The 25,633-nt window shown below is 32.7% G+C and overlaps 1 protein-coding gene and 1 non-coding gene across 2 annotated transcripts in view; one reads left to right on the forward strand and one right to left on the reverse strand.

Annotated features, from left to right (window-relative positions):
• The window catches only part of LOC149418913 (diuretic hormone receptor-like), a 579,308-nt gene that overhangs the window by 103,781 nt on the left and 449,894 nt on the right, over positions 1-25,633 (forward strand). The gene's annotated exons all lie outside the window — the stretch shown is intronic.
• On the reverse strand, positions 11,398-11,470 carry TRNAF-GAA (transfer RNA phenylalanine (anticodon GAA)). Its single transcript has one exon. It is a non-coding gene; the product is annotated as a tRNA-Phe (tRNA).

Genomic DNA, 25,633 nt, shown 5'->3' on the forward strand with positions numbered 1-25,633 from the left:
TATTTGCATTCATGTTTCTAATTTTTTCTGGTAATGAGTTAAAAAATTTAACTCGGAGATATTCATGGTTGAACTGTCCTATTGTTTTTTTACATTTAGGAGTAGGAAGTATTGACGTTTGTCTTAGATTTCTGTTATTTTTAAAGGGTGCAATTTTATTTTGAATATAGTTTTTATAAATTTGTAATGTTGCATGGTAGAAGTATAATGCACTTAATTTTCTGACCTTAAATTGTTTGAATAAAAGTTCGGACGAATATGAATAAGGTTTTTTTAATATAGTTTTTATTATTAGTTTTTGTAATATGTAAATTGTTTGAGTTTGATTTTTATATGTACCGCCCCAGCCTATAATGCCGTATTGTATAATTGATTGACAGAAAGCAAAGTATTTGGTTCTAAGTAATTTTTCGTTTAAAATATCTCTTAAACATCTAAATATATATGTTAGTTTCCTTATTCTGTTGTTCAGAATATTTATATGTGGGGACCATTTTAAACGCTGGTCTATTGTTATGCCTAGGTACTTAATATCGGTCTTGCTTTCTATGTTTGTGCATAACATATTGCATTTGTGGTTTTCTGTATTTTTCACAGAGTGAATAATTATGTTTATTTCTTTAGGTGTTTCTTGTTTTTTAATGAAAAATGGTAAATAATAAGTTTTTTTAGAATTTAAAGTCAACAGGTTTTCATCAAACCATAATTTTAGTTCATTGATATCTGTATTTGCCATGTTATTTAATTCTGACCAGGTGTTTGCTTTTAGTAGGACTGTATCGTCAGCCTAAGAGACAATGTCTCCGTATTTGGAAATATTGAATATATCATTGACATATATAATAAATAACAATGGTCCCAAAACCGTGCCTTGGGGTATTGAAAAGTCGCTATATTTTGAATCGCTGACTTGATTGAGTAATTTTACTTGTTGAGGTCTTTTATGTAAATAACTAGTTATCTATGCTAAGACTTTTCCACTAATCCCTACTGATTTTAATTTACTTATTAATTTTTTATGTGATATGCTGTCGAAAGCTTTTTTGAGGTCTATAAATATGCCAAGACATTTTTTATCGGAATCTAGGGCCGTATATAAATAGTTGGTTATTTTTGCTATCGCGTCGTGAGTACTTGTATTTTTTTTTAATCCGAATTGGTTATAAAAAAAATATTTTATTTTCTTCTAAGAATGTCCAAATTTGTTTTTTTACAATTTTTTCATATATTTTTGATATATTCGAGACAAGTGAAATCAGGCTACATCGATATACGAGATGTTCCAAAATTCAAGACAAGTTTTGGCCAAAGAAACCACATATATCTGGCAACCAAACTCTACAACATCCTTCATCCAAGTTTGAAAAAGATAAATAAGTTTAAGGAAAAAATCAAAACATAAGTAGAAATTAATACAGACATAATAGAATGTATTAAAAACATAAACCTACCAGTCCGCCTCAGCACAGGACCACCTAGTGAGGAGGACTAAGAACAAACAGATGAAACATTTATATTTATATACACTATCATATTTTGTAATTCTCATCAAACCTGTAATTAAATAGTCACTAGTAAAAAAAAATTAAAAATTTAAAAATTTATTAAATGAAGACAATGTAAGCGAAACTCAATCAAAAATCTGGAAACAGAAAAATCAGAAAAATATATTGGCACCTCTAGGACTCGAACCCAGGACCTCTCGCTCTTCCGGGCGAACGCGCTAACCACTGCGCCAAGGTGTCGATATCAAATTCGTCGTTGTTTGTCCTGGGCTCGAGTCCTAGAGGTGCCAATATATTTTTCTGATTTTTCTGTTTCCAGATTTTCGATTGAGTTTCGCTTACATTATCTTCATTTAATTAAATGTTACAATTTGAGGTTTTACTCATAAAGTTAAAATAAAAATTTTAAAAAATATATAATTCTTTCCTTCCAGGCATGATTCTTTATATTTTATTTCTTGGCGTTCTTTTGTATGATGTTGTGCACATAAAATTTAATGTTTTTCCATTTTCTCTGTCTTAAATCTGGTTCATTGGTCAAACATTCTTCGCACTCTTTTTTGTTTGGAATTTTTTTTCTTATCCAGAAGACAGCCATTTGCCTTGATACGGCATCTTTCACAGCAGAAGTCCACATTTTCCTTGCTGTTATTTTCTTTTTCCTTGTGACATGTGCATTTATTGTTGGAATCTCATCCGTACCTACTCCGTGGTCATCTGAATCACAATCTTCATTTTCCACGTTTGTACCATTAGGAATCGGAGGAATGGATACCGAAGACGGTAATATTTTCGCGGACACGGATTTTTCTTGAAGGTCAATAGTATCTAGATTTCTGCCTTTATTTTCGGCCAACTTTCCGCCATTCTTGGCCAGCAAGAGTTTACTCACCTTGCTCAATTGTATGGTACTTTCAGGAAGACGGTAAAACTCTCTATGAACCCGAATGTCATGGCCCATGTATGTTGCCAGTTGGTCCATTTTGTTATTTTTGAGGTTCAATAGCTGAGATGCAGTTGCCACTTGCTTCCGTAATTTTGTGGATGTCAGAGCTTTGGGATCTTTAGCACCACATTCCAAAGCGAATTGTCGTAATGATGTGTCTGATCTCAAGAACATAAGCGAATTTATTTTATCAAATAGGTATACGTTTCTGTCTAAAATTCCCACAGACGACCTCTTTTCAATAAAATATTTAGCAATACGATGAGGCGTATACTTTTGTTGCCTGTTCACCGAACGAACGAACGTTAGGACGAGCCGCGACGCTTCCAAGATACGTGTAAGAAATTCGTTTCACACTATTTCGAGGACCCAAGACCTCCAAAAACTATAGACCACTAAATCGAGGACCTTCCGAGATCCGTGTATTTTACGTATGTGTAATCCTGAATACGTGGACAGGCCTCGGATATGGGAAGTCCTCAGTTACCGGCTGTGTATTCCGGTTTTTTGAGGACCGTTTTCTAGGTGCTTACCGGGTGTATGATGAAACCGAATAGACAGCAACGATCACGATTAACTTGAGTATACGTATAAGTGTAGAATACATGCCTACTTTATATTATATAACAGGACCTCGAATTCGGGTAGCCAGTTGAAGTCCTCGAAATCGGGATTGGACAAACAAGGGTGTCTGTGTGTGTGTGTGTATATGTTTGTAAATTTAAAAAAAAGAAGATAAAATAAAAACTTCTCTAAAAAAAAATACCAATCACATTGATCTCTATAGATACATTTAACAAGTTTAAAAAAATACATATTTTAAACACCACTGTTTTATCCTTACACTATAATACCCACGCTCAGGCTTCGCCTTTGTGGGATTTTTTTGCTACTCTTTCATTCTATATTACTATGTATGTACCTGAATTGTATATGTATCAAAAATTTTGTTAATAAAAAAAAAAAAATAAAAAAATTCTATTTCTTCTCTTTGTTATTCATATTTATACCAAATATGTTAAGTAGGCTTAGGCACCAGTTAAAAGTACATATACATATTATTTCATTATTATTTTAATACTATACTTATCAAACAACTTATCAAAATTTTAATACTCATCCTACTTTGAATCCTAGGAATCCTCCTAGTTGGGCAGTCAAAACATTTCTTAAATAATGTATATAAATGTATGGTAAAAATAATAAATAAAAAAAAAATAGCCGGCTCACAGGAATTGTGGTATTTCCCACATGTCCTTCAACAACTTTAAGTAAGAAGTATCCTTTCATTTTTCACTACCTATACTTACCCAAACGTAACCTTTCTTGTATTACGTGTAACCTTATAATATTTTATATACTTATAAGATATTTTTTATCGCTTTTACAATTTAATGGTATTTATACTGTTTTTGAAAATAAAAAAATTAATCTTGTAGTTTACCTTTGCGTGGGTATGTTAAAACATTTAAAAACAATTTAATCTTTTAACTGTAGGCTTACAAGAAAGGCAGCACCATAAAAAAATGGGTATGAGAGTCGGGATAGTAAATATTAGAGTTGGGAGTAGTCGTGGTTCGATTGTGAATGACCCGCTCATTAAAACCCATTTTTTTCCATCTGTAAAAATGGGTTCTCGCTGAAAGAAGGGGCTCTCGCGACCCGCTCACGCCGCCAGTGGTTAGTGAGCGACCCAGGTCATGTAAAATAATCGATTGACCCAGCTCTAGTAAGGAGTGTGTGCTAAGACTCAACCGGGTATCATTTCACCCTCTCTGCCTATCTCCGCAGATAAATGGAATTATGGTTAGTGTAAGTTTGTTTGCGATAACACAAGGAAATCATAAACAGGAGAATTAAATTTTTAATGTCTTTACGTCAAGCACATTGTTTTCTGGTTCTGACAAGAATATTACAGTGTTTCCCAAATGTTACTTTGTATAAATCCAAATCACTCAAATCCCTGCGGCCAGGAAGTATTACATACCCTGAATAATAAAAACACTCGACGAAATATCTACCCACTAGAAAATACGAGACGGAGTCAAATAATCGGAGTAAACTAACTGTGAAAGACAAAAGGGAATAACCCACATTTACATAATTTTAAACAGAAATATCTTTATTCGTTTATTTTTAGGTTCAAATAATATAACGTCTTCATTTTTATTACAAGAGCCGGGTGGTCCAAAAGGTCTGCTTGCCAAAAAAGAATTAAAATAACTATTTTACATAGAACTAAAATATTTTCAGTTTTTTTAAAATTTTTACATGGTATTCTATACAGCTTCGTCTTTTTCCTCTGTCGCCCTCTCTAATCGGAGGTTGGCTATCATCAGGGCACTGAAAAAATTCTGAATACGCTGGTACTAATCACAAAGGTTCAACAAAAGTAACGTTATACATTATGTTTTACATCTCATATGACATAAAGTGAAAAATAAGTTCGTGCAAGTTAATGAATTTACTGTTCCTCATTTTTAAAAATGCGAGATCTTTCAAAGAAGTTCTCAAAACGCACGCAAAATGGTTTACTCAATCACTTTTGTTTATTTCTAACTTTATAAATAAAATTTTTCTTTCTTTTCTTACCCTATGTATATTGTAATGGCACTACTCCCGAATTAAAACACGAGAAAACGTTTTCCTCTATAAAATTGGGTAGTTACGTTAAAAAGAAAATATTTTTATTGTAATTAGTTTTTTTTAGAAAAACATTGTGTCACGAAGTAGATTTCTCAAACGCATTTTGAAAAACCCGCGAAACAAAATTGACGCGCACATTCTGCTGCGCACCAACGCCAAAGCCCCAACGGTTTCTGTGACCAGCGGCGACCGCCATTCCAAATCTAGCCCTGGTCTCAACAAAATGTGCGGTTTGCTACTCAAAAGCTGAGTGTCAGACCCCGTTCCCGCAACGTTACTTAAGTCTAGCACGCGCCTGTTTTGCGCATGTAGATGATCACAACCTTGGTTACCACACCACAATGACTGTGAGTAACACCTCGATGGCCTCGCAACTCCTGCATCCCCTGGGACAACTCATGTAAGCGTATACCAAACTTTTGCCCCATTATTTATCTTCTTTTAATGTCTGTTAAACACGTCTGCCAGTCAGAGTAAATACGAGAAAGAGATTGTTCAATTCAATCAGCCAGGAAATAATTTAGGATGTATACTGGGTCCCCATTATGTGTTATACAATGTCCCTGTTGACTGTAAATACACCCATTTATCATTCCCATAGGAGTTTCATTTGACGAGGGAAATGGAGTCTAGATTGTTAAATGTCCCCCGTGTAAAGGCATTCCTTGCCAACCCTAACCTGAGCTGAATAATTAGATTCTCATGATTCTACCACTGACAATGCCAAAGCCGGCACTAGCGTGATACTCAACACTGGTGCCCCACGCCAATTCTCAATAATATTTATGTTTTTATATAAAAGAAATATATTTTTAAATAAAAAAAAAACATAGATTTCCACTAGTATTTTTGTTATATATTTAAGGACAGAGAGTAGTTTACTATGGCCAATTTTTTTACTCATATTGTAGTTATTCTAATAACGTAAATCTCTAGCTGCATAATAACCGGAAGCGCTCACCAATATTATTTGCACTTACATTGCCGGCTTTACGGGCTCTAGCAAAGGCTCTAGTCAAAAATGGGCAGTTGACTTGTCTTTCAGAAAACACGTGGAAGCCCACGGTCACAATTTTTTTTTAAATTAACATATTTCCATTACTACCTTCAAAAGATACAGACCTTTCGGGGATAATTTTGGAAACCGAATTAGATATTTACATTTACCTACGAGGCTTTCCATTTGGATCTAGACCCTTTTTCCAGGAAATGCGGAACTGAGGCAAATACGACTTGTTTAAATGAAAAAAAAATCTCTTGGCTTTTTAGGTTACAACAATGTAATGCTGATGTTCAAAATTAAAATAAAATTTAATTGAAATATTTGAATTTATACAATCCGCGGGAATAGTTGAATAATATCAATTATAGTGATTTCAGGCAGATGTGTGATGATGGACACTGCAATGCTGTCCGAAACGTTGGCTAAAGAAGGAGGTAGTGTAATACGGCATAATACCCCCAAAACAAATCAATATAACACTTTGGTCGTGAAAATCTCAAATCATACCGAATAACATCAACCTTGGAAAAGCGAAGAGAATATGTTAAAGTGAAGTTACTTTCTAGCCACCTTGTTCATCGTGCCCACGTTAATTACGCTGCGATAAGAAACCATAAGGAGTGAATTTTATGAGAGTTTTTGTTAATTAATGTGGATGGAATTTACAGAAAATTCAAGAAAAGTTGTTAAATTTTCTCTCCTGAATAATCTTGTCAGTTCATATTAATATGCATTAAATGGATTGTCACCTCCCATCTTACGTAAGGCTCTTGAATATAAATTATTCGCAACTAGAAAGGTCGCGGTTTCAAATTCCGGCGTGCGTGCGTTATTCATTAAAATATTATATTGAATACTTTCGGCATGTTAAAAGGTGGAAGATACTCTTCGTATCGCCCCGCGGTGTTAGACTGTAATAATAATAATTGAAACGTTGCTTAAAATGGGTTTAGTCGTGTTTAGTGACCAAATCTGAATAGCCAGGTACTCCCCCGACTTCCTTTTCCCCGTCTACTTACCCTTCTCACTACCTTCAGCCTTATAACATACCCCGTTTGGGAATGCCATAGTCTCACTGGCTCCAGACGGTCGGGAGCAGTTGGGACTCTTTTGCGGTATTCACATAAAAAGTCAGGTAACAATTATGATTGCCATGAAATAAAGATTTTTCGGTGACTCCACAGCAGCGGGAAAATTCCTCTACAAGTAATGCGCAATCCTTAATACAAGTATTGCGCAATCCTTAATACAAGTATTGCGCAATCCATGATATAATAAAAAAATCATCTACAAGTGTTTCGCAATCCGTGATACAAGAGAAAATTAATTTCTCAGAATGTGGCTTTTATACTCACATACATATATTTTTCTATGACAAAATTTCACTGGGGTTAATTTCATGTACTAGTAATATTACACTGTCAGAATCTACTGCATAATCATCAATCATAGAAATCGGGATTTATTTCAGTACGGATGTTTTTTTCCAAAAGAAAGCGAAAGATTTAAGCCGGGATATTTGTATTCTGCCGATAAGGAACGTGTTCAAGCAGGCATTATTTGTTTATGGTCTACTTTGTAATATAGTACCCTAGAATAATGCGTTTTTGCAATAGAATGAAAGAAAAAAATACTAATTTCTTCCATAAACTCAAAAAATTATATTTTCAACAACTGATATCATTCTTCTGTTTTATAGTAGGACCGGTGAGTAGCTAGGTAGAAAATGCGTCGGGTTTCGACCCAAGCGTTTTGGGATTAATTCCTCGGTTAACTATGTCCTCTGTCGTTGCACAAGCAACATCTTAATAATACAGGGTTTTCTAATAAGAGGTGTTATTTTGATATTTAATCGTAAAAGATCAATGGTTTCGTTGCTTGTGTGGCATGTAGCGCCATCTTGTTAAAAGTAAACGTTGTCCAGATCAATACCATCCAAATTCGGCCATAAAAAATCATTAATCATTTCTCGATAGCGCAATCTGTTCACCGTAACTGTTGCTCCAGCCTCATTTTCTAAAAATTAAGGTCCAATGACTCCGCCGGACCATAAACTGCATCAAACAGTCACACGTTGAGGATAGCGAGGCTTTTCAACAATAACTCTTGGGTTTTCCGAGCCCCAGATGAGACAATTTTTTCTTGTTGACGAAGCCACCGAGGTGGAAATGGGCCTAATCACTCAAGATCATTTTTCGATGGAATTCTAATACTTATAATAATAATAATAGTGAATTTTAATAATTTCAATGCGGTGTTGAAGCGTGTATCGTTCCATTTTTATTAATGACGTAGTTTCTACTTGTCAAATGTCAAAAAATGACAGTTTCAAAAGTAACATCTACCGAAATAGCGGGCCATTAAAAATAATACCTCTTGTTGGAAAACCCTGTATATCAAATATCTCAATAAATATTTTCACGATAATCGAAATCCGGGCATGTTTTGCTTTCTTTATTATAAATTATTAAATATAACAAAAAAAGTAATTATTTGGCCTCTTATATTATAATAATAATCTAATAAAGTACTTATGTACCTATAATACATAATATTATTCTATTTTGTTTTTCGCTTTTTTTAAATCGACGGAAATCTTATATACCTGTGTTCTACCAAATCTGCACAGCCCTCGAAGGCTGGTGGTTATTTTTGGGGATCAGGGAAGCTGACATAACACTTTATTATTTCTGTAGCCGAAAATAAGACTTTACTTAATATGAATGAATGAATATTTACACTGTTGCACCAAAGTTGGATCAAGAGAAAGATAACTAGCCTCCACTGTTTGCAAGCTATAAAAGTCTATGTTACATGGGTTTTGTTTTGAAATACTTGCTCATATTTCCCGAGAACATGGCTTAGAAGGGAAAACAAGAATTCAGACTTGGAAATGGGGCAATCATTATTTACTCGTTCTGAAAGACCTTTTACTGAGGAATAATGGGAACAAAACACAAATTTCTTTACGTTTCTTTAATTTGTTTTGTATGTCATTCGTAATGCAGTCTTTCGCATTTTCAGGCAGTAAGTTTCTGAAATTTTATTTTATTTTATTTTACGCTCAGCCGGACTTTTCCATGGAATTTTAAAAACAGAATATACCTAGTTAGCTATCAAAAAGTTCACAAAAAAATTAAAGCATGATTTAACAGCAAGCTGATAAATAAATAAAGGGCATGAAACCGAGTGAGCCAAATTAACTGATATACGTGGCATCATAATATGAATTATTTGTAATACTGATATAGTAGATCAGAAATGTACCTTATTTTTCGTAGGTGATGTAATTAGTGAGACCATGACGTGAGGGATATTCATATATGGTCACTAAACAAGGGTAAATCAATTATAGTGATTTTTTTGGGATTAATATCCCAATATATACCGTGTTGTTATCAGGAAGATGTGTAAATGTGATGATGGACACTGTAAAGCTGTCCGAAACGTTAGCTAAAGATGTAGAAGATAGCGTAACATGGCATAATACCCAAAAAATAAATCACTACAATACTTTTGACCGTGAAAATCTCAAATCAAGGGTAAATCAATTTCAAGCAAATCGTTTAGATTCCGAATGTTTGACTATGTAGCTATTAATGTAACAATATAACATTGATGTACTAATGTAACAATATCAGATGAATGTCCTTATATGACAATATCAAATGAATAGACTGGTAAAACAATATCACAGTAATGTTCTTATGTAACAATTTCTTAGCAGTGTGATAATTTGAGTAGTGTCTATAACTCACTCTACTATTGTCCTGAATATATCCTTATGTACTTATTTAACAACATCACATTCATAATGTACCTATTAGTGTAACAGTGTAACCTTAATGTACTTACGTATCAATATCACATTTATGTTCTTATGCTAAAATTGCTTACCAGGGTGATAATTTGGGTGTCTGTCACTCACCATGATTGCACTGAATATATCCTCAATATCACGTATATACTTGTATAACAATATTACTAATGTATTACTTATATTACTAATACTGTACTTACAGTACTTACTAATACAGTAATCCACCAATGTAACAATATTACAACTTTTTTAACATAAAAGTATTAAATATATTTTACATCTATATTATTATCTTAATGACGGTACAGTTCCTCTACAGTACAGTACTCTTTCAGTACAGTGTGGCCTCTGTTATTTTCAAAAACTCACCCAACTTTTTACAAACTTCACATACAGTTTCACATACACGTCTTTCAATAATTTTCTATATCTACTCTCCTGTCACGATTTTTTTGTCCCTTTGACTTTGCTACCACTGGATCGCCGGATATTATTTTTCCAAGCAACCGGTTATTTTTGTAATCGGTTCCTTTTGGCTTTTATATATTCAAACATTTGAGCTGTGCGTCCGCAAACCAATTTTGTTAAAAATTGCTATTTCGGAGGTTGGGGGGGGGGGGGGGGGGGGAGATACTCATTTGCAGTTAATTTCTAAATTAATGGGAGTTTGTTACTTTTTCCATTCGTCCAATTAATTTAAAATTATGATCAGTACATATTATTACGTAGGCTTTCAAAAATGTTTTTATTTGGATAGAAAAATTAGTAGGTACCAGGTATGTGAAACGCAAATTTTTGCACACATTTGATTGATATCTGTTGTACCTACATATAAAGTGGAAAAACTCTACTATCAGGGAACTTTACTAAAAGGGCGAAAGCCATCAAAAGCCGCATGCAGGGCCTAGCATTAAAAACCCTGAGGTAGCGGATATTCATCTACTAGTACAATATTATTACGTCCCAGCTAGAGCTTGTACGGACGTCATCGACTTTCGTCCTCGAAAGATATAAAGTTACAAGTATAAATGGAAAAGTACAACAACTCAAATAAAAGTAAAAGTACAACAACTGAAAGAAAAATATAAAATTTAATAGTACAACAACTCAAAGAAAAGTATTAAGTAACAAGTATAAAATGTAAAAGAACAACAACTGAAAGAAAAGTATAAAATGTAATAGTACAACAAGTCAAAGAAAATGAAATATATTAGGCCATTTAAGTTCTAGATTAGATAAGAAACGGGTATACACTTAACTTGTTAGAAGGGGTGTTCGGGTTCCTGAGGTGAGGTGTGTTCAGGATGTCCCTGCCCATCAGCTGTGAGGCGTGCCAGATCGAGAGGGGTTTTTTGGGGAAACCCTTAATATATAAAAATACTTGTTATATATAAAAAATGAAACAATTATTTTACAAGCAATAATTATTCGCCTGAATCACTCATCCACATTGAAAAATCTCCTGATAAAAGATACATGACGCCAACGGGACTCGAACCCGTGTCCATTCGATTTTCGGTCGACAGCTCTGACCACTGAGCTATGGCGGCTTATCTCTTATCCGCGAAAAAATTCAATATATACTAGTGTTTCATACAACAATTACTTGTTACATTTTTTTCACCTGAAAACAACCAACTTTATTTTATATGAGAAAGGCATTGTAAGTGCTAACTCTCTCACTAGATGGCGTCGAGACAAATTGTCTACATTTTTAAGTGAAATACTAGAACTTGTCAAATATTAATTATTATTTGATATGTTGAATGAAACACTAGTATATATTGAATTATTTCGCGGATAAGAGATAAGCCGCCATAGCTCAGTGGTAATAGCTGTCGACCGCAAATCGAAGGGACACGAGTTCGAGTCCCGTTGGCGTCATGTATCTTTTATTAGGAGATTTTTCAATGTGGATGAGTGTTTCAGGCGAATAATTATTGCTTGTAAAATAATTGTTGCCCTTTGTGCTATGCATAAAAAATCTTGTCTTAAACATTAGTTTACCAAAAAAATAATAAATAAAAAACGAAATTTCGTTGAAGAAGACGACTTCGTTATTTTCAATTTTCATAACACGCAATGTACTATATTGTAGATATTTATCATTTTATCACGTACGCTACATATATAGATATGTACGTATGTATACACCAAGTGTACTATCTAAAGTAAATGATAGTAAAATTAACTTGCTAATAACAAATTTTAACTCTATAATTCACAAAGTAACGAGTAATTATACCTTTAGATAGTTCCTGCGAGTATTATGGGTAAAAAGAAGTAGTTATGACTAGTAAAAGACGTGTCGGATTATGGATTATTATGGGTCAGTTGATAGGACCCCTGCTTAATCGCCATTAGATATCACCAAGAAGATGACCCTTATTCTCAATTAAGTTTTAAGTGAACCCATAAAAGTTCCCGATCACACAAAAGATATTAAATGGAATTATCCAATATTCCCTAGGAAAAGTATCTAACATATTTGAATGGCTCAATATAAAACGAAATTGGCCATTAAGCAAAAAATAACATCCTTTGTCAGTTATTCTGCATGTAATAAGATATTTAGTTACTGTTAACAACTGACACTCTCAACAATATGAATCTTACTAGCGTAGAAATCACTGTATTTATGTTAGTTATTTCGGTTATTCAATAAATAAATCTTTCTTGAAAATGACTCGTGAAAATCACGAAATCTGACTTTTCTCTTCAAGATTAACCCTAAGAAATTTAAACGAAATAAAAACACTTTTCAAATAATATAATGGTAGAATAAAATTAAAAATATTTCTTGAAAAATTTTTTTTATATGTAGGTACTTAATTGCTTCTCTGACAAAATGGGTTCCAATTTATATGATACTTACATTGAAAATCCGAGTTCATTGAACCAGAGTTAAAATTACTCACAAACAGACCCACAACCGATATTAGTACATTTTTATTACTTATTGCAAATACACTTTTCTGATTATCAAATACTTTGGTCGATCACTGGAGGAAAAAAATCACAATTAAAAAAGTTAAATAAATATATTATTATTCTACTAAGATATTATGTACCAATTATAGTAGGCTTATCGATTTTTTTAACGTTTTTCCTCCTTCATAACATATACAATGATAAGGGCTCCCGCCTTATTGCAGCGCTTCGGCAAATTTTTGTAATATCATATATTAGTGCTCTTTTACGAGGGATCGGCGTCGGTTCGGCGGGCCTCAAAGCAAAACTCAACAGGTGCTTCAACTACAAGCATCATTAAACGCAAAAGGGTCCATTCACAAGGAAATGGAAACTTTTCTTGGAAATAATTATTAATATGGAACAAGGACACGAAACGTCATTTAATTTGGACATTTTTTTCGTTCGAATATCGTGAATTGTAGAAATGTGTGTAACAAATGTTGTAATATGATCTTAGAATTTGATGTCATACCTTCTGTGTTATCATTACGAGGAAGAAATATGTTATAAAAAGCGTAGTACAAACAGTGTAATAATTTTAAAGCTAGTCTTGCTTTCGTAGTTGTGTTGTTTATCATAGAACTACCGCAAGGTAAAAGGGGACTACGGGCGTTAGCGTATTCCAAACTATTCGAATGAATTTGAATCACGAACAGTGACCACTAATACATTCAAACACGCGCTTTTTAAAATGATTTGCCTTGTGACTTGTAACTTAACCTGGCTTATTTTGAAACAGACTTTTTTTGGAGAGTTTTAAAACCTATGATATTGTCTCTTACAATAAAATTTAATATTTTTTTTACTAATTTATCATATTAATGCTTTAATATTTTATATTCAATATTTGAGCATGCTGAGCTCAGGGGTCAACTTTTTGGAAAATATCGAATAGTACCGAAGATATAAACTGTCAAAATTTTGATTGTAAAGCACGGTGCATGCGCGGTAGTACTACAGCACTGCCATTCCAATAAATTATAAATTGTACTGTATCGTGTCATGTCTCGTGTAACGTCACCTGGCACTATTGCATACGTTTTAGCCAAATTCACTTCGAAAACTGAAAAGTTGACTTTTTAAATATATTGTAATACTCTTGCAAATTATTATAAAGTTACACAATAGTCGTCTCAACTCTTTGGTTTACCGTAAAAAAATATCATTTGGTTTCCTCGTCAATAGGATTTTATTAATATGTTTAGTCAATATCAATTTAATTCCAAATGACAATAGAATATTCTGTATATCCAATGTTCTATATACCAAGTATCATCAAATAATGATGGCCCTAGTCGTCGTCTGGATTCATCACATATTTGTAGGGTGTTAGAAAACGGACATGCGCCAATAAAAAATACTTAAATTGTTATGGGTTATTTAAAATATTGAAAATGTCAATTGTCAGCTCTCTTTAGCAGGGTACTTCCAACCTTACAAGAGACCCCTATTTTTTCCTATTTCCTTTAGTCTTTCTAGATTTCTCAAAGGGGGATTCCATAGTTTCTAGTGCTCTTGGGCGTTACAACAATATGCAATTACTTTAATAATAATATTTAAAATCCAATCGCTGAAAATGAAAACTTCTACCTGAAAAGAGCAGTGCAATCCCATCATAGTTCAGACACAAAGTAAAATTTTACTTTAGAATGAAATGGTCGTGCACGAAGTGGCTTTAATTTAATATGTAAACAAGCCGCGGGCTACTAGGTTCAATTAGACAATCAAAACATCTCTTACAGTTGTTCTGTGCCGTAATACAAGAGTAGTAAGTAGCAATCACTGAACAAATAATTCCTAGTGTGATGTGTGATCTACACCTATATAAAAGAAAACTTCTACAATACTAATTATCTGTAATGAACGTACGACTGATGTGTTGTACGAGAGATACGGCAAGAAAGCGAGATAAATGATCCCTCTTCTGTCGCCTGAGGTAATACATTGGTTTAACCCTTCGGATCTAGGAAATATAATTACAACATTAATTTACTTACAAAATTTGTCAAAAATTTAATTTCTTTTAAATTTGTTGAACATAATATATACCTAATCGTAATTTTTTAAATGCAAATAGAAAGCTTCGTGTTCCTCTCCTTCTAAAACTGTTTAACTCATAAGGCTGACCAGAATACAAAGGAAGTTAGAGTTTATTAAAGTGAGAACGTGTCAGTTTGTGACAGATACAGCACAACGTGAATCAACGGCTTTCGTGACCTAAAAGTCGTTGTCAAAAATGAATGTTTCGTGACCTAAAAGTCGTTGAGTCGTCGTAAAGCACTACCTGACCCGAGGGGCTCTACCGTATTTTGACTATTATTATACTCCTCCATCCCAATATTAAAGTAAAACCTCGAAGTGAATAATCATTACACCAAAAGAAAAGACATGACACACAAGCCTTCCGGCTGCAGTTCGCGACTTCTTTCTGTGGGGCTGTTAGAAGGAAAATGTATTGTAACATCGGCCTCATACCTTGGAAGAACTCGAGGATCGAATTACGGAAGAAATCGCCGTAATACCAGTCGAGATGAAAACTTCATAAATCGCCTTCATCAATGTATTTTTTCTAGAGGCCATCATCAGTCTGATGTCATCTTCAGGATTTGATGCCTGAAATAGCATGATGCAACGAATAAAATGAAATAAACCCCATTTCTGTAAGTTGAGCCATTTTTTTTCAAAGCCCTTTAAAAATTGCACTGTTATGTTGTGTTCTGTTTTGACGCACCCTGTATTATGTCTATGGGTTTATCTCTCCAGTGATAGTATTGTAATACGTAGGGGTTGCTATGTCGGGGAAACTACCCCTTTCTCCCTAGCCGCTACCCTGCACCCGGTGCCGGCGGTGCTCCGGGCAACACTGTTAGCTGCTTGTAGTTCTGTATCATTGTTTGCTTATCCCATAAAAAGATACATATTTTTGGCTTCAAAAGGAATAAATACACCTACTTTAAAATGGAACTTATTTTCTTTGAGCCACGTTTTCACAAAGATAAATTTATTCCTTTACAATAAAGGTTTTTTATTCTATGTGAATTCCATATTTTGTACCTGAAATCAAAATGCATTTAAGGTACTTATTGTCCTCCGGGAATGTGTTTATTCCAGTTCAGTGGACATTTAATGGAAGATTTTTATTTCTGCTTTGGTTTTTTTAGTTTAAATATTTAATAAGAATTAAAATTTTACAGAAGTGTCATCAAACACGGCCAAAGTCATTTCAAGCAACGCTTAAAAATTTTGAATGGTGGTTTTAAACCTGGGCTATACACACAGTATCTTCGAATCTAGAACGTGCCGCAAGTATAATATATCTATTTTTGGGGATCAATGGTGAGGCATGAAATGAAAGGCGTGTCGTGAAGGTCACAGTGTTTATTGGTGAGTCAGTGTAGCCGTAACGAGAGTTGACGATGGACAGAAGAATACACCGGATGCTGGCTGTGATGGCAGGTCAAGCGCGGGTCGGTGAGTCGACGCCGGGCGCTGGTGACCGGGACTCGATGAAGGTCAGGCACTGGCGAAGAACGTAGGTCTTCAGGCACTCCAGTGCTGACGAGAAGGCCGAAGGTGCGGCGGACCTTGTAGGCGGTTGAACGGGAACGGTGTGACCAGTGAGGATGCTGCGTGTCCTCGTGGTGGTCATGGTAGCGTGGAAGAAGCGCTGGTCAGAGACACTGGAACCAGGGCGCTTGTAATCCGAGTAGCGCTGGCCATGGACGTGGCCGAGGCGCTATGATGGTGTCCCGATAGAGTCCATGATGGTACGGGCGAAGCCGGGAATATCGTCCTTTGCGCTAGTAAGAGTAGCGCGGGTTAACACTCGTTGATCCTTGTAGACTGACGGCGGAATGATGACTGACTGACTGACTCGCTGCGTCGGGCTTATTTATACTACACGACCGATGGCGACAGTAGGTAGTAAATTGCAATTAAATCGAGACCACTCGCTCGGACTGTGTGTTTCGGGAACCTTTGACATTGCGGCGATTATGCATAGGCCGTAGACTCGAACCTTCTGGCGAGTTCTCGTAGTATCCCAGACGGACTGCAGTATTATTGTCGTCGATAGACAGGTAGGTACTTGAAGTACGTAGGTTGTTTTGTTTACGATGCGATTTGTATTGCAGGTACATAATTCGGGAGTAGGTACTAAGTAGGTCGAGCGGTTTATTATTAATTATTCAATGGATTATTCTCGACGCCACATATTATTTTTTAGTGATTTGTGATTAACACAAATTATTCAAATAAAATTTATTTGTGCATGCCGGGATTTGAACCCGCATCCTTCAAATTCATAGTTGGGAGCCTTACCCTTAGACCATGGAGGCCGTCACCTAGACATATCAATCATATTGAAAAACAAACTTCATACATTTATTTCGTCAAATAATTTAAGGCAATTTTATTGTGTGATGTGACTTTTTATGTTTAATTCATAAAATAATGATTGAAATTGATTGAAATCCAATTTTAAAATCACTATAATACTTTTGACTGAAAAATCTTGAATAATAATTCCTATGCTTTCTTATACCACAAAAACACGAACTTTCAAAATAAAATTTTAATATTTTCTTTAAATCTCATAAAAATTTTAATTCTCATTAAATTTAAGTCTCATCAATATTTTTATTTTTATTTTACTCGATGTTATGTATGTTGGATCTTTCTAAAGGAATATGGAAAGTTTTTAGATGTTTTTAGTAGACGGTGTTTGATATTGATTTTTAGTAAGCTCAAGAGGGAAGATTCCACATGGGTATTTATTATTTTGAAAATAAATTTAATATAATTTTTGTTATGTTCATTAATTTATTGTGTTTAATTTGAAACGTTCTAGGCGTTTCTTGCAGTCGGTAAGCAGTGTCGAAAATTCGGTTCCATGGGATAATGGCCGAGTTAGTTTCTTTTTAACTGATTAACGGCTGTGGGATGGCAGGATGGTGGGATTTACCTCCATCTGGAAAATCATCAATTCCGGTGTGCCTCAGGGATCTACTTTGGATCCCTTGCTTTTCTTTATCTATATAAATGATACTAAGCATTTTTTGACTACTCTCAAATTTAACTATTTGCTGATGACATGAAGATATACTCTTCTATATATAAGCTCCCCCTGATTGATGTTTGCGTCTGCAAGCAGATCTTGACCGACTCGACCGAGAATCTCAGAAAAAATCTTTTTATCTAACTAATTAACCATCACGCCATTTTCCCCGAGGGGTAAGCGGAGAGATTGGACCACCAAACAACTCAGTTTTTGCACACGCTTCTTGCCTCATTCACATTCATGCACCGTCTCATACAGGCTCTTCTATTATTTTGACTCTTGACATGGCTCGAGTATCTGATTCACTTGATCATGTGTCTTCCTCATAGACTCTAATCTATAGAACCGAACTATATCTGGATATAACAAATAGTATCATAGATATAATAAAATGTGTCATAGAATACAAGGTTCTTATTCATTAATCACTTCATCGCATAGGTAGGTATGTAATTTTCTATTGTTTGTTGACGGGTGGACAGTAGCATTCTGATAGACATAGATTAAGTCATAGTAATTACACCATGGTTAGTGCATTTAATTGGTTATACGTGTTTTATTGTTTTGAGTAAGCATGGGATGTAATAATATAAATATGTTTAGCGTGGATAAGTAAGTTAAAATTTTATGGTTTAACCGAACACGACAAATATGATGATGTCATTATTTGCAATCATAAATGATATTTCAGCTCCAAGGCCAGCAAATAAACAAAAAATCGGTTTCCCCAAAAATACCTTGTTATTCTGAATTTGTTCCAACATACAATATAAAGATATTCCATCTACAAATCATGTTCCAGCTCCAAAATATATCGGTAGATAAGGGTTAGACACATAGTATGAGCATTTATGAAAAAATTTGTTATTATTATATTCATTGGTGGTCTTGTTTACAATGATGTTGGTCTTACACTCAGGGCGATACTTAGAGTATCTTCCACTCTGGAACGTGCCGCAAATCTTAATATAAGAGTACACGCTAATCTTCGAAACCGCCTAACCGATTTCAATGAAATTTTGTGAATGTTTATTGTTAGTTCCAGCTTGAAATATAAAATAGTTTTGGACCCGATAGGTGTCATTTTTGAAGAAAAAAATATTTTTCAGATTTGTTGTCCAAAAATACATACATTCACAAAATTTAACTTCCCTACCTAGAAAGATGGTGGTCTTACACCAGGGCGATACTGAGATTATCTTCCACTGTGCAAATATACTATACACAGGTTATTTTTTTGATATATCAAATCAATATATCAAAACACCTTTAACATGATTTATCACAAACAAATATCCATTCGAAATGAGCCAAACATTATTCATATAACCGACCTAATCCGGGTAATCCGGAGGTTGCGGGTTAAAATCCCAGCGTGCGCAATTACATTTTATTAATTATGTTATTATAAGTATATTTGCAACGTTCCGTGATAACTCAAAACAGTGAAAATTCAACAACCGATTTGAAAATCATTCCTTTTAAAAAGTGATATACAGTATCTAATTGATACGAGTACGATGAAATTTTTTTGTTTTTTTAACATAACCTAACCTAACCTAACCTCTACTTAACCCAGTTAATAAAGTTTTTGTTTCATCACTTTCCATGACTTTATATAACTTTTTAAAGATGTGATGAATTATCATTGTGATGATTTATCCGGTCACCATATAGCTTATATATTCTACTTGTGTATTTTAAAGTTTGATAATTTTCATAGTGAAGCTTAAAGTTTAAAATGACAAGTTCCAAAGTGAAATTTGAAGATGAAAGTTTACAGAGTGAAGTTAAGTTAGACACGGATTATTACTAGTTAGACATGTATAATAAAATTATAAAATGAAATATTTTAAAGTTAAGTTATATTTTGATAATTTTTAAAGCTAAGTTTAAAGTACTTCAATTGGGAATGCCATATTCTCATTAGTTCAAAACGGTAGATATTATTATTGCTGATCGTTCTTGGTTGATATTCTAAATTTTCTATATTGTTGTTTTCATTTTCATTATTTAATAATTTTAAATTTTAATAAGCACGATAAGTTTTTTTAAATTTATAAAGCACTCATTGAAGCACTTATCTTTTGTCATGTTAATAATTTTTTCTTTGTTACAATGTTTTTTTATTTTTGGTTTATAATGTTTTGAAAAAAAAACAGTTAAGCGGCATTCACAAAAAAAAACGTCCTTGTACATCCATATTCTACGAATTTTCCATAATAAATCGTATCTAGCTCGCTGCACCAGGATATGGGATGAAGTAGATCCTATTAGAGTGAAGATGCCAGTGACAGGATATAAGCCGGCTCAGGAAGAGAATGGAAACGACGACAGTAGATTTATTGGTATTGCCATTCTCAACCAATAAAGCCATCGCCATTGAAAATACGACAGCAAGGACGCGATAACGGAGGAGTCCTTACAAAGGATTGAGACTGAACAATGTTAAATTGTATTAGTTACTTACTACTACTATTAAAAAAAAATATATAGTTATATATTTATCTATTTTAACCCCTAAAGCCTCGGAAGGATAATACTAGCCATAAAAATATTCCATTATATGCTTTGAAGGACAACTCTGACCGATGCGTCCCTACATTATAAAATATTTTTTATATCTTTTTGTATAATATGATTTTTTGTGGTTCAAAAAAGGAATAATTTTTTTGCACTTTGGGCCCTACTTAAGCCTGATGGGATAAAATAAAAAAGGTCTAAATGCATGATTACAAATTGGCGATTGACAGTTGAAAGATAAAAAAAATATTATATATATATTTTTATCGTATAAGGGGCATAAAAAGTGATGTGATAGTTTTCTTATTTATTCCGTACATAAAAGTTATGTGTTTTCTAAACGTAGAATTTTTTCATAATTATGGCTGTTGTAAGTCAAAATGTTTCAATAGGCAATTGTATTTGTTAACATTTTCATATTGCAGTTTAAAATTTAACTATTTAAAAACTTTCAAAATTATAAATATTTTTTTTTTTTTTTCATATTTTTATTTATTTTATAAAATACAGTATAATGTTTAAATTTACATAGTAAGAACATATTTCAATAAAAATAAACATGTTTACCTTTACAAGAGTCTAAAACTCGTGTGTAAAAGGAAAATAATAAAAACTTAACATACATATGTAAATAGAAGAAAAAAAGAATCATAAAAACATATAAAGTGAAGAGATTTTAGTTTTTTTATACAATAATTTATAAAATAATATAGTGAGATATCATCGTCATTCTAAATCGTTAAATTATTTATTGTAGTGAAGTTAATTTTATTTTTAAATTTATTAAAGTCCGGTTCTAATCTCATCTCAGTCGTTAATTTATTAAACCATACCACTCCAGTGTACGTGTAATAGTGTTGTGCAAAACTGGTATGCATTAATGGAGTCCATAAGCGACCCATTGTATTTTGCCTATTGCTCTCGACACGAACCATGGCATGGTGTGACTTCTTATACAGATCTTTGTGGATTTGAAGTAGCGTATTTTTCGTATATGTATTTTTTAGTGATGGGACTTGAAAATCTTGGAAAAGTTGTAAGGTTGGGTAGTCTGATGGTTTTTTTATTAAAATTTTTATTAACAGCCTTTGAGTGATTTCCAGCGGTAAAAGTGATGATTTGTAAGCTCCCCCCCACGCAACGATACCATACTGTATTATTGAATGGGCTAGAGCGTAGTAAATATTTTCAAGAATTTTTAAGTTAAGTATATTTCTTAGACTAATAAATATGTAAATGAGTTTTCTTAATCTATTTATGATATTGTTTATGTGAGTTTTCCACTTAAGTTGACTATCTATTATTACACCTAAATATTTAATTTCATTTTTATTTCCTATGGATAAACAGTCATTATTTTGGCAAGTAGATTTTTTTGATATGCATTTTTTTGAATGTATTTTAATATTTAATGTAATAAAAGGGTTTATTTTGTTTATACTAAAAATTATATAATATGTTTTTTCAATATTTAATGTTAATAAGTTTTTATCAAACCATTCTTTTAACGTATTGATATCATTGTTAGCAATTATTTCAAGTTCATTCAATGAATTCGCTTGAAATATAATTGCAGTATCATCTGCATATTAAATGAGTTTTCCTGTTAATGGTAATTTAAAGATATTATTAAAATATAATATGAATAGAAGAGGGCCCAATATGGTGCCTTGTGGTATTCCAAAGTCACTTGTGTTCGGTTCACTGAGAGTGTTATTTATTTTTACATATTGACTTCTAGAGTTCAGGAAACTTTCTATCCACATTTTGGCATTATCTATAATTCCTATTTTGTTAAGCTTGTAGAGTAATTTTTTGTGACTTATGCTGTCGAAGGCTTTCTTTAGGTCTATGAATATTGCAAGAGATTTTTTGCCTTTGTCTAGTGCTTGATGTATTTTTGTTGTTAAATCTATGATTGCGTCCTGTGTGCTTATTTTTTCGCGAAATCCAAATTGTTGGTCACTCAATATATTATTAGTTTCAATAAATTTTAGCAGTTGCTTTTTTGCTACCTTTTCAAAAATTTTTGAGATATTTGATAATACTGATATAGGTCGGTAGTTATTAATTTCTTTAGTATCACCTGATTTAAAAATCGGTGAAATAATAGTTTTTTTGTAAATAGATGGAAAGATTCCTTTTTTAAGACTATTATTTATGATATGTGTAATAGGTTTTTTCAAAAAGTTAAGATTTTTTTTCAGAATTTCAACGGTTATCCCATCAAAACCTGGTGCGGACTCAGTTTTTAGGTTTTGTATTATAACAACAGTTTCTTGTTCGGTTATCGTTTCGAATGTTTTTACCGTTTTATTTAATGAAGCTACTGGAATTCCTGATGTGGTGGTATTATCTATGTTGTTAGTTATTTCGTTTGCGAGATTTTTTCCGACATTTGAAAAAAAATTATTGAAAGCATTCGCACATAGTTTTGGGTTATCAGAAACTTGCATCATATTATTGTTAATGTGTAGCTTTGAAATGTCACTTGTCTTTCTTTTTTTATCAATTATTTCATTTATTGTATTCCAAATTTTTTTACCACTGTTACCTGAATTTAACATCTTTTGTTTGTAGAATTCTTCTTTGGTCATTTTAATTAGTGCCGTTAGTTTATTTCTGTATTTTTTAAAGTGTAAAATAATCGAATTATTTAGTGGGAATTTTTTTGTAAGTTTAAATAATTTTTCTTTTTCTCTAATGGAAACCACTAGACCATGGGTAATCCATGGTTTAATTTTTTTGAATTTTTTTTTATATATTTTTTTGTGTATTTCACAGCTTGAATCTTTTATATGCTTTTGTAAGATGTCATGAAATTTTAAAGCACTATTATTTACATCTTCTGTGCAGAGTATAGACTCCCATGTTTCGTGAGACAGTTTTTCATGAAGTATTTGTTGGTTTATCGATATTTTAGGCATGTTAGATTTATTACTATTATTAATGTTTTGTTTTTCTATGTTAAGGTTAAGAATACATGTATGATGGTCCGTTATGTTGTTTCTCCATATTATTGTTTGAAGATTATCAATGTAGTTGGAATTACACCATATGTGATCAATACATGATGGTATTTGATTATTAAATTCTTTAGTATATTTATTAATACAGGGTTTAAATTTTAAAACGGTCATCATGTTAATATAATTGTCCTTTTCAATAGTGTGATTATTTTCAGCAATGTTAATATTAATATCGCCAATTAGAAAATTATTTGTACATTTATTATTTAAAATAATATTATTCAATTCTCCAATAAAAGTGGATATAACAGCAGAGTGTGTCCTGTATATTGATATTATTTGTATAGGTAGTTTATTATTAATGCTCAGTCTTATAATAATACAGTTTGCATTAGTCATATTCGTTTCAGTAAAGAGTACGTCTTTAAATATCGTCTTCGTGTATATAACAATACCACTATTTTTGTTAATATAATGTGAGCTCTGAAAGTAGTTGTAATTGGGGAGAGTTGGGATGATTGAGTTGGTGTTTAAATGTGCTTCAGTCAGTATGATTATGTCAGGATATTTGTTTAATAAATTTAGGTTTACTAGAAAATGATCAAAATTTTTCTTTATGGATCGTATGTTTAGATGCATTACGGTAAATGAATCTGGAGTCGTTTGAAGTATTGTGTTACAGTCATTAGAGTTGTCACAAATTACATTTTTTACGTAAAATTTTTTTTCCAGATGTTGAATAATGTAGTCATCCATTTCTAGTTTTAGCAAAAGGATTAAATAATATATAAGCGTTTGATGCATTTTTGTTCAGTGAAGCGAAGGAATATATTTTAAAAATATTATGATATTGGTAATCGTATTGTATATAGTTTTTAAACGGTTGTGAAATGTTTTCTTTAAACACATTAAAAGTTTTGAAGAATTTAAACGATATTATAATTTGTAGTATACAATGAGAGTTTTTCGTAAATGGAAATAAATTGATATGTAAATTATTGGGAATTAATATACAGAATTTTATATAAAGTACTGAAGGTATATTATAGTTTTTATAATACAATCTAACTAGTAAATTAGTTTTATGATATAGTCAGAATTCTATTTTTTCCAAAGCTATTTTAAGCATTCTTTGATAATATGGGCAAGCTTTATTATTTGCTAGGTGATTTGTTGGTATTTTTAGATTGAATCTTTCATTTGTTGTGGCACAATTTTTACATTTTGGAGAAGTTTCCTTATTTTCACAGTCCTTGTAGGAGTGGTCTCCTGCACAGTGCATACACGACATTTTATTTGTTACCTTTTGTAGGCATCTGCTTGATGTGTGCCCAAATTTAAGGCAAAAATAGCATTGTACGACAGGATTTGTGTCTTCCACGTATATTCGCTGATACCCCAGGTTGATTTTTCCTTCTTTTATTATTTCTTTTCTGACTTTGTTGTTGATTTCGACAATGTAGCTAACATTGTCATTAAATTTATTTTTTATTATTTTTTTAATTTCAAATAGGGTACTTCTGTTTAGACCTTGAGTTATTATTTTTATGCCTTCATTCTGGTTGATTATGTCCTCAACAAAGTCCTCTTTATTGTAGTCATTGGAAATTCCCTTGAAGATCATTGTAGGTTGTTTTTTCTTTATTTCTTCTGCATTTGCTTCCCTGACTTCGTTATTTATCATACTTGATAGTTTGTCTACATCTTTTTTTTCGGGACACTTTATGACGAGTCTGTTTGATGAAATCTGTTTTATAGCGTTGATACGAACACCTAATTTTCCCGGCTTGACCTTTTCTTGTATTTTTTTTTTCAGAGTTTCACTTGTTTCGCCGCTGTTTTTTGGTGTTATCAGAATGCAGAATTCATTTATTTGCTCCGAGTTTTTTTTATATATTGTTGGCTTCAGCGTCATCTAAGTAAAGCACATTTAAATTACCCCGGTAGCAATCCGAAATTCCACTAAATTTTTACAGTGTTATTGTAAATAAAAGTATTTTAATCAATAGGAATTGGGAGAAATTACAACAGTTCTTATTCAGATGGCGATGAGTTTTGAATTATGAAAAAAAAAATTTTAAATGCACATTTTATTATATTTTCTGAAGTTCAGGGACAAAAAATAATATGATCAAATATTTTTTTTCCATATTTTACAATAAAACTATTCCTGAAAAGAAGTTCTTAAA

Source organism: Hesperophylax consimilis, chromosome 13 (genome assembly GCF_061612785.1).
Source record: "Hesperophylax consimilis isolate HC1 chromosome 13, BYU_Hcon_1.0, whole genome shotgun sequence".
Classification (NCBI taxonomy): Eukaryota; Metazoa; Arthropoda; class Insecta; order Trichoptera; family Limnephilidae; genus Hesperophylax; species Hesperophylax consimilis.